Source organism: Stigmatopora nigra, chromosome 12 (genome assembly GCF_051989575.1).
Source record: "Stigmatopora nigra isolate UIUO_SnigA chromosome 12, RoL_Snig_1.1, whole genome shotgun sequence".
Classification (NCBI taxonomy): Eukaryota; Metazoa; Chordata; class Actinopteri; order Syngnathiformes; family Syngnathidae; genus Stigmatopora; species Stigmatopora nigra.
In genome coordinates, this window is record NC_135519.1 from 3,832,085 (window position 1) to 3,838,084 (window position 6,000).

At 38.0% G+C, this 6,000-nt stretch overlaps 2 protein-coding genes across 2 annotated transcripts in view; one reads left to right on the forward strand and one right to left on the reverse strand.

The window, feature by feature from the left end:
- The window catches only part of mcm8 (minichromosome maintenance 8 homologous recombination repair factor), a 244,565-nt gene that overhangs the window by 191,904 nt on the left and 46,661 nt on the right, over positions 1–6,000 (reverse strand). The window lies entirely within an intron of this gene.
- cdh11 (cadherin 11, type 2, OB-cadherin (osteoblast)) overlaps positions 1–6,000 on the forward strand; it is a 48,016-nt gene that overhangs the window by 18,890 nt on the left and 23,126 nt on the right. The window contains exon 2 of the mRNA XM_077729398.1: positions 5,981–6,000. This exon is cut by the window's right edge and continues 38 nt beyond it. The gene's annotated coding sequence lies outside the window, so the exon portion shown is untranslated. The remainder of the gene's footprint in view (positions 1–5,980) is intronic.

Genomic DNA, 6,000 nt, shown 5'->3' on the forward strand with positions numbered 1-6,000 from the left:
TTGAGGTGGTCGATATTGGTCATTCTCGCTTTGTCTCCGGTTAAATTGAGTCACACTTCATTGTTAAAATCATTGTCAAGAGTCAACACGATGCGCACGCCCAATCCATTTTAAATCAGAGTGAAGGATCAAGTTTCCGGAGCATTGACGGCAATATGTTTGATCGTTTCTACTGGCAGTGAAATGATTCCTGCCAACACTCCCACTCAAAATAAATTGGACATCTACCACCCATAAATGGTAGCCAATGAGCTTAGCTGTTCTATCCAAGTCTCAATATTGAGGCACTTCAGTTTGTACACTTGTTAAAAATTGAGATAACTTTGGTCAACTGAACTATTGTTTAATATAAAACATTAGTTGGGTTTGTTGAAACTGACAATTCTTCTGAATTTAAAGTCTAAGGCAACTGAATTGAAAATAACAAGTGTGTCAATTGATATTTTACTTTCCTACAAGAAGAAAACCAGAACATTTTAAAGTAGTTTTATTTTTCCCCCACAATTGTAAAACTCATCACATTCTTGCACTTGTATCGCAATAACTGCATTGCAATATGAAGCGCTAATGATGGTGTTATCTTAACTGCTGCAAGTCCTAACCTATCTGGTCTCAAAATCCAACTTCTAATGACATATCGCAAGTATCGAATGAAGCCAGACCTCCCAGTGGGACAACAAAAATGCGTTAGATGGACACCTTTGGCCCTTTTTCACGGTTGAGTGTTCCGAATTGATCCACACCCGGGGTGTCTTTGCAAGCCCACATGTTTTATTTTTAGTTGTCTATCTTTCCACCCTCGCATCTCCCAGCACGCCTCCAGCCACCCATCTATCTATCCATCCGTCGGTCGGTCGGTCAATCGGCGTCGCTGTGAAAGTGCGACCGCATCCACGCCTTAAATGAACCTTAAAAGCCTGATTGGGTTTCTTTATCCTCTTATTGGTAATACAATGTGCGGTTTGTGTGTGAGTGTAATGCGATGCAGGCTTTTAATTCAAGCAAGGAGATGGCGTCAGCAGGTGGAGGTCGTGACCCTTTGCTGGAGGACACACTTGTAACCTGACAGGAAATTGATTTGGAGGTAAAGTGGAAGAACATGCCGGGCGAGAAAGCTGCTGGACTGTGTGATTGCTGCAGTGCGAGTGGGCTTGTCTTTGAGCCGGTGGTATTGGGAAGAAAGAAAAATGGAAAGTGGATATAAAAAAGCAAGAAAATTATCAATAAGTGGAACGGAAAATGAATGAAGGAATATATGTAAAAATATGTTTTTGTTCATACGGAGCCTATTGGAGTACACCCTAAACTGGTCGCTAGTACATTGAAGCGCCCCACTGAGTGGGAATCGAACCCATGCTGCCTGTAACAAAGTCAGGCTCTGAAGGTCAAATTTTATGAGTCATAAACGTTTTGATTTGACCTAAATCTCTTGCAAATGAGAAAATGTGGACCTAAATATTTGGGGAAAAGTATTAAATAATCTTCAGCTAACAGGAGTAACCTGCTAGATGTCAACAAATAGAGTTTAACATTTATCATTGAACAACCATAGCACCAGAACCTGTTAAAGTGTCCACTGGCTTAAATGAAAGGCGGACACCGGGCTCACGTCCTGCAGATTTTGCAGGGAGGTAACAACAGTCATCTTCTAGTGGTGATGGGACAAATCAGGCCGCCACCCCGGCACCATTTCTAACCTGATCAATGCAATCGGAATGATTGTGGCCTTAATCCTTTATCTTAAAACATCTAGAAGGAGGGCAAAATACAACATCATCTCTGGAATAGAGTCACTATTTTGCAGTGCAACTTCAAAAAAACTCCTGGTCCTTGGACGTCTTTTGCCATCAATGGCAGCCAATGAGTTAAGTAAATACACCAGATAACAATCAGTGTCGGCACATATTTTGTGCCAAACTCTTTCACCGGCATCATAGTATATCTCTATTTCTTTTTCTAAGCACAAATACAAACACACACACACACACACACAGATAAATACACACAGTGCACTAAAGCACACACTATCCCTCAAGCATTAGCCATGGAATTGAAAAACCTCTTCAGAGAAATAATGGAGTTGTGGCCACCCTGCAGCATTAATGTGATAGTGTGTGTGTATGTGTGTTTGTGTGTCTATGTGTGTTGTCCTCAAGGTGGAAAATGAACCCTCTATGAACATGCGGTATTGGTTGATATTTGTACCATGAGAAATGTTATCTGAATTTGAATAGCTACATTTGAATTTGAAATACTTCACTTGAATAGATAAAATTTAAATTTCAAAGTAGTGTCAATTCAAATTATTTTGTTAGGTTTGAAAAAATATTTTTTTTTAAATGTAGGTCCTCCTGGTAGGTGGAACTAGGGTCACTCATAGACCTCATAATCTAATAAATTGGTCATTTATGGCATTGATGAAATGCATGGCGAGTAAATTTCATGTAACATAGTTCGCTAATGTATTGTGTATAAAAATCCTGTTTTCGATGGTAGCAAATTACTGACCGATTTTGGAACAGGCAAAGTTTGCGTAGCGGTCATTGTGGTCGGTCGCTAAAGAGCTTAGCAGACGGTGAAATAAAGAGGATTGTCTTGGGGATTTTTTTTCGATGGAGTTTTATTATTATGTGCATAGATGAGAGCACAAATGAAAAACTGGGATTGGCTACATTTGGATAGGTCCCAAATTATAGATAGACCCTGAATACGTTGGTTATGTGGGTTTGAGTGCCAAATGTTGTGATTCTATTTGGTCTATAACGATCAGTGTTTAGGTTTTAAAGCTGGTTTAGTAGTTTAAGTTCTTTTAAATTTCTTTTAAACGAAGGTTAGGGGAACAATCAAGTGTTGCAATTAGGGTATGGTTCCAATCTTTGGTTTATCTTACAAGTATGACTAGTTAGGATTGAAGTTTCGACCAAGAGTTTTCTGGTTAAGGTTAAAAATTTGGTTGTTGAAGCAGTATTTGAGTTTTCAAGTTGGCTTTGAAGCCAGAATTTATGGTTCAAAGTCACAATTTGAGTTAACCTGACCAAGAATGTTGTTTTGCTATTTGTCAATGCATTTTTTTGAGTTTTTCCAGCCAGACAGAACAAAGACAACATATTTAACCACTGCTATTTTAAAAGCGGACGACTTCAAGATGTAGTACGGGAAAAAATAAAAATAGAGGCACTGTCTGGAGAGAGAGAGAGCGTAGGTACACAAGAAAACATGGATAATACTAAAGACTGCACTGAGTCAGGTGAGGAAGAGGAGAAGGAAGGATGTTCACCTATTAGTCACTAAACATCAAAAACAGAGAAGTGAAGAAGAGAGGATGAATGAATCTTTTAAAGCTGGTCTTTAAGTATAGTTGTACACATCAGATTTGTGTGTAGTTAATGTGGCTGCGTACATACACACAAAACTCAAGAACTGCCACGTTTGTCCAGTAATATTTATCTAATCCCTGTAGATAAATGAGACATAAACACTATAAACACAGCCACACGCAAGGACACATACAAACACATCATCCGCACATTTCACACACGTTCCGACAGCTTGAAAGCTTCGCCATGAGTGTCGCGGCTGTCATTAGCTAAAAGGCCCGAGGCTGGAGTCAAACCAGAATAATTATTCTGATTACAGTCCCCCAAACTGAGCTCTATCCAAACAAATTACGCTCTTGCGGATTAAAATCTGCGCTTTTAAAACGTTGACCATAGGAATGATGACATCATTGGGCTTCTGTTTTGACCATGCAGTACTGGTCCATACTGCAAACTACGTTTGAGTCCAATATTCCGATCATAAACTGACAGAAATTCTTTTATCTGTTGCCTTGGTTTGGTTAAACCATAAATTTATGCTTTGATATGAAAACATGTGCATCGTAAATGGTTTTCAGCAAATTTAGGAGTCTAATTTTGTGATTTTTAACTCAATTCTAGAGTCAAAAACCAGATTTTTTTTAGTCCTGGAAATGTGTATTTGTCAGGCAATGTTGATTCTGCCATTTTGGCAAATCAAATTCGATTAAGTGAATCAATTGGTTGATTAGTTCAAACATTATACAGTGAAATCTGAAGTGAATCATCCATGCAAATATTTTTTTCTTTCTTTCAACCTAAATTACAATCTGAAACATTTCAAATTAACATACGTCTCTTTTGGATAAATGTTTATACTGCTACACTCTGACTGGCCATGCAATCATTTTCGATAACAACATTTCTCCACCCTGTTGATTTTACTGTCTGATTTTAAGCCCAGTTCTGAAGAAAAAATAGATTTTTTGAAGTGAAATCAATACAAAACATGTTCATGTTCTCAAGGCTGCGGCCGGGCATATGACATCAAATTCCAACGTTTGGTGCTGCCACCCCTATCGAAAAAAAAAATAGAATCAATCTGCTTTAATTCATGCATCGCAAGCTATTACAGTATTGACACGGTTGTCTTGCAACACAGCGAGTAGCAGCGGAATCGATTGTGCAGACTTTATCACACAAGCGGCGCTATTCTGAAGTGATGGCATCTGTATCTTCTATAGTACTTTCATTGAAGTGAAGCAATTGACCGCGTTTAAAAAAAAAAAATACAGCAATGCCTTGAGGTACAAGTGATCCCACTTGAAGCGATTTAAGATATGAGCAATCATTCGGCTCATGTTTAGACGTCAGTGGCAATAAAAATAGGAGTGATGGCATTAAATGATTATTTTTTAGCATCATTGACGGTAATAGATGTCCACTGCATTTGAAATGGGACAAGTTGGTGGCCTATGGAGTTTTATAAGCATCAATGGCAGTCAATGAGTGAGGCATATGCAGTTTTACAGTTGTCAGTGGTACTAAATAGGTTGTCAACCCTTAAGCGTTATCACAATGTTTGAACAAATTAGACTTTCTCCCCAACAATGTCCCAAAAGAGGCACTCAGTATGTTCACAAGGTGAAGCTGGGAGGTTAAGCTGCTCGCTTCAGGGCTGATGAGGGCAAAGTAATATATCATAGTCATTAAAAAATACCCCCCAAAAATACTATCTGCCAATTCCTCCCTAAAAAAACAATACTTTTGGCTTTTTCTATGCAAGAAGAAGGACCTCTGATTCATAAAAAAATCACTTACAAATAATTAATTTCACATAAATGTATGGAAGAGAACAAAAAAGGCCCCCCAAAATACTATTTACCATTTCCTTCTTTAAAAAAAACATTACTTTTGGCTTTTTCTATGCGAAAAAAATGACCTAATTTTAAAAAAAATCACTTACTACAAATTTATTTCACATACATTTATGTAAGAGAACAAAAAATACTATTTGCCATTTCCTTCTTTAAAAAAAACTACCTTTTGGCTTTTTCTATGCGAAAAAAATGACCTAATTAAAAAAAAAAAAAATCCTTTTCAACAAATGTATTTCCCACAAATATATGAAAGAAAAACAAAAAAAAATGGCTAAAAATAGTGATAATCTCCATCCGTGACTGAGATGTAATATTGAATATTTGAAAGAATATTTTGGGCGTCAAGTCAAAAGCTGCCAAAGCGGCGCGCGGGAAGCGTCTCTTCGAATTTAGTCCTGGGCACACATGAATTAAATATATTTGTGTTGCATTTTAGCATCGGTAGTCATGCACGAATAGTCACCACGCGTTTTGTTTTGACACACGATGCACGTCAGCTGACAGTGACTCCGACAACAATTTAAAAGTCTCTAACCGGTTCTCCGCTGGTGCACCGTCAGCCTGCTGCTGCCTCTGTGCCGTCTGCTTTCTACTGTGCCTTAACTCATTCAATTTTCTTGTTTTTTTTCCCCCCGCAAATTACTACCAGCAGTGCTTTTGACAGCCAGTTGTTATTTTTAGATGCACAGGCCTGGGATAATGTTTTTTTATTTATGGTGACAAGTAAACACGATGAAGATGTATTGTACTTTTTTTTTTTAAAAGGCAAAAAAAGGTTAAATCTTTCGCTTTTTGTCTTTACAGGCTGATTGCCGTGTAGAGGA